General features: G+C 36.5%; 1 protein-coding gene across 2 annotated transcripts in view; it reads left to right on the top strand.

Moving 5' to 3' along the window:
• The first annotated feature begins 4,224 nt into the window (after window positions 1-4,224).
• Elf2 (E74 like ETS transcription factor 2) overlaps window positions 4,225-6,284 on the top strand; it is a 72,458-nt gene continuing 70,398 nt past the window's right edge. For both annotated transcript variants that reach the window (XM_019208911.2, XM_019208910.2), the window contains exon 1: window positions 4,225-4,243. The gene's annotated coding sequence lies outside the window, so the exon portion shown is untranslated. The remainder of the gene's footprint in view (window positions 4,244-6,284) is intronic.

Genomic DNA, 6,284 nt, shown 5'->3' with positions numbered 1-6,284 from the left:
TATTAATTTTGGGGTGTTTTTATATCCCACCACCTTGCTAAATTTGTTTATTAGCTATAATAATCTTCTGGTAAACCTTTTTTGAGTCTTCTGTGTAAAGTTTTGTGTTATCAGCAGATAAAGTTTGGCTTTTTCCTTTTCTGTTCTTTCCTTTTTCCTTTCTCTTGCCTGATTTTTTCTGTTAAAATTTCAAGTACTCTATTGAAGAAGGGTGGTGAGAGTAGATACCCTTGTCTAATTCCTGATTTTAGACTTCCCAGGCTTTGAAGGGGAGGAATTTCCAGACAAAGAGCTCAAATAGTTGAAATATTGGAAGAGTTCAAAGAAGAGACAAGTAGGTGAATGAAGATGTTACTAAGATGTTCAGTGACCTTAATAAAGAGGATGTTAATAAGCAGCTGAATTGGGTCAATCAATAAACTGATAAATGAGCTGATACATATAAACAGCTGAATGAATTAAGATCATGCACAGAATGAATGAACATTTTTGGTAACTAGAGATTATGAAAGAAATCAAGCAGAAATACTGAAAATGAAAAACTCATTTGAAAGTTTGGCAGTAGGTGTTAGCAGTCAGAGGAGAGAATGTCAGGACTTGAAGATAAGGTGACGTAGTGGATCATTTACTCAGTAATACTCAAAAGAACAAGACACCATGAGAGGTTCATTCAGAAGCCCCTGTATCACTCTAAAATAACTAACCTAATTTTAGGTGTTAAGGAAGGGTTAGAAAATAAAGCTAGGGGCCAGTCGTGGTGGTGCTCACCTGTGATTCCAGGACTTGGCAGGAGGATCGCAGGAAGATTGCTGTGAGTTAGAGCCAGCCTGGGCTATGTAGCAAGACCCTGTCTTCAAACCAAACCAAAACAAAATAAAACCATACAAATAAAAAAAAAAAATGAAGCCAATGGTATAAGAAATTTATTCACCAAAATCATTACATTTCCCCAATCTAGAAGCAGGGACAGGGAAATCTGATGGAGTAAAGGGAAATAAAAAAATTGAGATGATATGTATATGTATCAGTTTCCTCAAATAAATGTAATTATTTTGTGTTATAAATAAATACTACTAAACTTTGCTGGGTATGGTGGTACGTGCCTGTGATCCCAGCACTCCGGAGACTGAGGCAGAAGGATTGCTGTGAGTTTGAGGCCAGCCTGAGCTACAGAGTGAGACTGTCTCAAACAAAACCACCCATCAGGCAAAAATAAAACAAAACCCCCAACACTCCAATAAACTTAAAACTTAAAGGAAAACAAAATTTCTAAAATCTAGCGATTCAAATAGGATACACAAGGTAAAATAGGCAGAACCCCAAATAAGACCTGTTCATAACACATTATAGTCTCAGAAATTCAAAACAAAAAATACTAAAAGCTGCTAAAAATGCTCATTAACTCATAAAGGTAAGCTTATCAGAATAACAGTAGATTTCTCAAAACAAACTTAAAGGCCTGGGAAGCTTGAAGTTTTTCAAGCCCTTAAAAAAAATTGCCAACCCAGATTACTTTATCCTGCAAAATTATCCTTCCAATTTGACAAAGAAATAAAGATCTTCCATGACAGAGAATCTAAAGGAATTCATGACTAGCCCAGCAATGCAGAAAGTATTCTACGAAATCTTAAACAGAGAGACCAACAGCACCAAACAACCTAGCACTTTTTTATTTTTTATTTTGAAACAGGGTCTCTCTTAAGTGACTAAGTTGCCTAGGGAAGGCTTGAGGGTGAGATCTTCCTGCCTCAGAGCGCATTGGGATGACCAGCATGCACCACCATGCTGAGGTGCGCGCTCTCTCTCTCTCTCTCTCTCTCTCTCTCTCTCTCTCTCTCTATTTATTTATTAATTAAAATCTTGTGCTGGGGATTGAACCCAGGACCTCATGCATCTAGGCAAATTCTCTATGATTGAGCCACATTCCCAGTATATTGCTATATTCTTTTTTCCTCATTGTCTCAGTTCTGTTTATCAAACTCCCTTATGTAGATCTGAAAAACAAGCTTTATCACAGGCTGCTGTACATCTAAGTAGTCCCAGTAAGTCCTGAATGATGTGACAACAAAGTACATTACCATATATTGCTGTATTCTTATGGGAAGCTTTTGTCATACCTCATGTCTGAGCCTATCCACATCAGTGTCTTGTGATGCCCTACAGTAATGATAAGGTATTGTGACACCCATTTTTTTTTGTATCGGGGATTGAACTCAGGACCTTGCCCTTGCGAGGCAGTCGTGGCACCATTGAGCTAAATTCCCGGCCCTAGTACTCATAGTAAGCCATGTACTATATTTAAAGCAATGTGCTATATTTAAAGAATGGAAAGAACTAAATACATCTACATATCAGAAGTGCCCTTCTGCCCCCGGCCCTGTGCTAAGAAAGAAACCTAGGGCCTTGCACACCTGCCATGCATTTCCTTTTTTTAAAAAATTTTTTAAGACAGGGTCTCGCTATGTAGGCTATGTAGTACAGGCTGGCCTTATACTCACTGTGAAGTCCAGGCTGGCCTCGAATTTGTGGCAGTTCTGCCTCAGCCTCCTGAGTGTTGGGAGCCACCACACTTTGCTCAACCTTTTCAATTTTATTTTGAGGCAAAGGCTCACTAAATTGCCTAGGGTGGGTGAGCTCTAACTTGTGCTCCTGTCTTGGCCTCTTAAGTAACTGGAATTATAGTTTAAGTGTCCAGGATCACATTGTTAGACAAAGCCCAGATTCAGCTGATATATGTGGAGTACCTGTTGTGTTCTGGAGATACAGAGGCCAACATATTTAACTCTTCTTTCCCCCCATTAAGTTTATTGGTGCATTTAAAGCAAACAATAGTTATATTTATCACTGAGATCTTGTACTTTACATAATATGTCTTGGTTCTTTTTTCCCCATATGCTTGCCCGAGTATGGCCTCAGTAAGCATCCACTTAGCTCTAAATGTCTCTAGTTTCTTCTTTATGGCTGAGAGATTTAACTTTTTAAGTCATAGGTCTTAAATATATAGCTTACAGTTGTCAGAATAGTCCTCATATAATAACGAGGATGATTATGTGAATTTCACCAAGACTGCTGTATAGATGGAAAGAGTGGATAAAAATGCTTGGTACAATCACTAGAAAAATATGTGGTTGAGACTTTGTTTTTGGTTTTTTTTTTTTGGTACCAGGATCAAAATCAGCAGAGCGCCACCACTGAGTTAAATCCCTGGCCCATTGTTGATGTTAATAATTAACATTATAAGTTATACATATAAAATTCCTATCAAACTTGTCAGATAATTTCCAAAAAGAAAAAGGACATGAAGCCGGGCATGGTAGTGCACTCCTGTAATCCTAGCACTCGGGAGACTGAGGCAGGAGGATCCCTGCAAGTTTGAGAACAGCCTGGGCTACATAGTGAGTTCCAGGGCAGTCTGAACTACATAGTGAGACCCTCTCTCAAAAAACCAAACCAAAACAATGAAAACATGAATCAGAAGTATTTCAGGCATTGAATTCATTCTTAAGGTTTATTTTCACCAACAATAGATAAAAATGAACTTTTTGGGGGGAGTTAATTCACTGATCCTATGGGTAAGAACCAGTTGTGAATCAAATTATATCATAGGTATAGGCTACAGATTGTAATTCTTAATATTATGTTAATATTTAATATTTGATTTATTTTTCTTTTTTTTTCTTTTGCATTTTTTTGAGACAGGGCCTCACTGTGTACTTGAGACTGACCTGGAACTCACTATGTAGCCCAGGCTGGTCTCGAACTCACAGCGATCCTCTTGCCTCAGCCTCCTGAGTGCTGAGATTATAGGCGTGTGCCACCATGCCCGGCTAACAATTAATATTTGAATGTCTTTTTAATACTAATTTTGAAGATGTCACCTCTTTTAGGATCATTTATTAAAGTTTAATTCACATATGTAAAAATTAACACTCAGATTTCTCATTTGACAAGTTTATACTATTGTGTAGTGACTGCCATCATCAAGACATATAACATTTCTGTTAGTTTCCTTGTGCCATTTTGAGATAAAACTTCCCATTTTGTTTCTGTAGTTTTATCATTTCTTTCTTTTTTTTTTTTTTTTTTTTTTTTTTTTTTTTTTTTTTTTTTTTTTTGTCTTGTTTCTTGATGCAGGATCTCACCATGTCGTTCAGGCTGGTCTTTAATTCACTGTTACAGTCCAGGCTGACCTTGAACTTCCGACTATCTTCCTGCCTCAGACTCCCAAGTGCTGAGATTACAGGTGTGCATCACCATGCCTAGTTGTTTTGTTGTTTCTTTAACACATGAGAGGAATCATTTATTTTTCATCTGTTGGGCTGTTTAGATATGGTGAGTGCAGTAGTAAGAGCATGGACCTTTTGCTGATACTGTGTTCCAGAAAATCAGGTATTGTATGAATAAAGCAGCAACTAAAAGTTAACACAGCTCACTGGCAAATTGTAAAAAAAAAGTTTGCAAAAGGAGTAGTAAGTAATAATTAACTTTCATGGTATATTAAGGGCCAGTTTAGGCAGTTGTCACACTTTGGATGGGAAAATAATATCATTAGTTTCTTTTTTCTTTTTTCATTATTGGGGATTGAACTTAGGGCTTCCTGCATGCTAGGCAAGTGCTGTACTGCTGTACTGCTACATTACCAGCCCCACTGTTACAGCTTTTTTTTTTTTTTTTTTTTTTTTTTTTTTTTTTTTTTTAAGAACTTGGGTCCTTGCACTTGCAAGGGACACCACTGAACCGCTGAGCTAAATCCCTGACCCTGTTACAGCTTTTAATCTTTGGGCCCCACAAGCATAAAACTAGATGGATTATGATCAGTGATTCATGGCACACTTAAACAGCCCACACATGGCTATTGTCTATTTTTAAAAATAATTATTTTATCAAGACAACCAGAACCTTTATAAGAATTCATCACATCTACTTGTACATTTTTAGAAAATTTTAAGAGAATTTTTGATACGTGTTTATTAATTGGTAGGAGTCACCCCCCCTTTTTGAAAGGGAGATGCAGATAATTTTTTTCAGTATCCTGTCTTAAACTTTATTTTGGTTTCTTTTGTTTAAAAAAAACAGTCAAGGTTAGTAATCCTTTGGTTTTTGCTTTTCACATCTTTAATAATTTTTTTATGAGTTCATGAAGCTACTCTATATTTGCTTCTAATTAAATCCTCCGTATTAGGTCTTAGTATACTTGTAATTTATTGTCAAAGGTGAGAGTAGTGAGTTCTTAATGTAATCTGGATAATCATCTGTCCAAGAATCATTTATTAAATAACCTACCCTTTATTCATGGATTTAATGCTGCCTTTCTCCTGTATTAAGCTGGCCCTGTGTTCTGTCCCGGTGTATAGTCTCCTGTGCTTGTTGTCTGTTGGAGACTAGGCATGGAGTATCTTGGCATACTTTTGCCTTTTGTTCTTTCACATACACTTTCCACTTGTTCACAGTTTTTGTAAACTCCTGGGAGTTTTGACTGGGAATACATTGACTTTATATAGATGAATTTGATGAGAATCAATATATTCAAGATATTGCACATTCCTATATATGAAAATGGTATCTGTCTATATGACTAATTTCTCTCATTTTATGAGTTTCTTGTTAAAGTCTTAAGTATGTCTTTGGTTAGATTTATTTTAGGTGTTTTGTTTTTATGGCTATTGTAAATGCTATCCTTTAAATACTGTATTTTTAAAATATTTCTTTTGGCAAATGCAAAAACAGTTCCGCATGTTGGACTTTGTCAAGGCATCTTATACGCTTAGGCCCTCATGCTTTCAAGTGCTTTATCATCGACCTACATCTCCAGCTCAAACATCTCACTATTTTATTTCAGTATCTGAAGGTAATTTTATAGGGGGATGTTGATGTTTACCAAGTGATTTTTATTGCATCTACCAAGATGATGTTTAGCTATCTTGCTGACTAGCAAATTACTGAAAACATTGGTTGGTGGGGTTGTGGAGAAATTGGCACCGTTCTATACTGCTGGTAGGAATGGAAAATGGTGCAGCCACTTCGGAAAAGTTTGACATTTTCTCAAAAGGTTAAACATAGTTATTATGTTTTAGCAGTTCCACTTGGTATATGTCCAAGATAACTGAAAAAAATCTACACAAAACATGTTTTTTACCTGAATTTTCCTAGCAGTATTACAATAGTCAAAAAGTAGAAACAGGCCGGGGATTTAGCTCAGTGGTTCCACTGCCTGCCTCACAATTGAAAGGTCCTGAGTTTGATCCCCAGTACCAAAAAAAAAAAAAAAAAAAAAAAAAAAAAAC

The sequence above is a fragment of the Fukomys damarensis genome, unplaced genomic scaffold (assembly GCF_012274545.1).
Source record: "Fukomys damarensis isolate Sample0158 unplaced genomic scaffold, DMR_v1.0_HiC HiC_scaffold_38, whole genome shotgun sequence".
NCBI lineage: Eukaryota > Metazoa > Chordata > Mammalia > Rodentia > Bathyergidae > Fukomys > Fukomys damarensis.
The sequence above is the reverse complement of the archived record's forward strand: the minus strand, read 5'-3'. Positions and strand labels throughout refer to the sequence as shown.